Source organism: Neofelis nebulosa, chromosome X, assembly GCF_028018385.1.
Source record: "Neofelis nebulosa isolate mNeoNeb1 chromosome X, mNeoNeb1.pri, whole genome shotgun sequence".
In the NCBI taxonomy this organism is placed as follows: domain Eukaryota; kingdom Metazoa; phylum Chordata; class Mammalia; order Carnivora; family Felidae; genus Neofelis; species Neofelis nebulosa.
The window spans coordinates 41,089,666-41,090,894 of record NC_080800.1 but is presented as its reverse complement, the minus strand read 5'-3'; positions in this window follow the sequence as shown (position 1 = coordinate 41,090,894).

Genomic DNA, 1,229 nt, shown 5'->3' with positions numbered 1-1,229 from the left:
TGTAACTGGGGAGAATGTTATCTTCTGTTTCCATTCATCAGTAGCAAACCGGTGGTTTTATAAAATTAACAGTATAGTATGTTATATAAATAAACATGTTCCATGAAATAAAAGTATGTTTAACTGTGAAAAGGTGAGGACTTGGAGTTGTCAGCAACCTTTATGTGCAATAAGGAAAACCGAGGTTAGGCCCCCAAAGTGCTAACTTTCCCTAGCATTTTACTTAACGTTTGCCTTTGTGTATATGTTTAGATTGGTATTGTAAATCTAGCCACACATCTTCTGGCCTTTGACCGGTAGTTAACACGTTTTTCTCAAAGCTTTTTTTTTTTTTTTTTTTACAAAACTCAAAATAAAAAGATTAACTGGCTGAGCTCATCTTGTGTTTGCATTTTATAAGTATCGTCAGTTAGTAGAAGAATGCTGTGTGATCCTTTTCTCAGTGTGTTTCTAAGACAAAGTAAGGCTAGCCAGCCCCTCTGGACCCAATCCGGCCCACCACCTATTTTTGTAAATAAAGTTTTATTGGAATGCCCTAGGCACCTTCATTTGCACAATGTCTGTGAGTGCTTTCATGCAGAGCTGGGTAGCTGTGACAGAAGTGAGCAGGTATTTGTGCATAAAGCTCAGACCATTTACTATCTGACTTTCTACGGAAAAGGATTTTTGCCAGCCCCTGATTCAGGTGCTTTAAACCTTAAGTTTTAAAACAGGGTCTAAAAAAATCACAGCAACTGGGGCACCTGGGTGGCTCAGTCGGTTGAGCCTTCTGACTTTGGCTCAGGTCATGGTCTCATGGTTCGTGGGTTCAAGCCCCACGTCGGGTTCTGTGCTGACAGCTCGGGGCCCGGAGCCTGCTTCGGATTCTGTGTCTCCCTCTCCCTCTGCCCCTCCCCCACTCAAGCTCTGTCTCTTTCTCGCTCAAAAATAAACACCAAAAAAAATTTTTTTTTTAATCACAGCAACAGATTTCGGAGATTTTTTTTGAAATGTGCCTTAGGATTAAGAGAAACACTTTAAATCTGGTCTGTGTTGTAACTTCTGGCCTACAACAGTTGTTAACAGGCTTTGAGTGTTGGATTACTGCTAAGGCTCTTGAACTCAATATAGTTTCCTTCATATTCCTTTGTATGTAGACTAGCTTCTCCCTCCCACCCTACCCCCCCCCAACCACGCAACTGAACTTCATCATGAAATCTGCATCCTAGCAAAACAAAACAAAACAAATC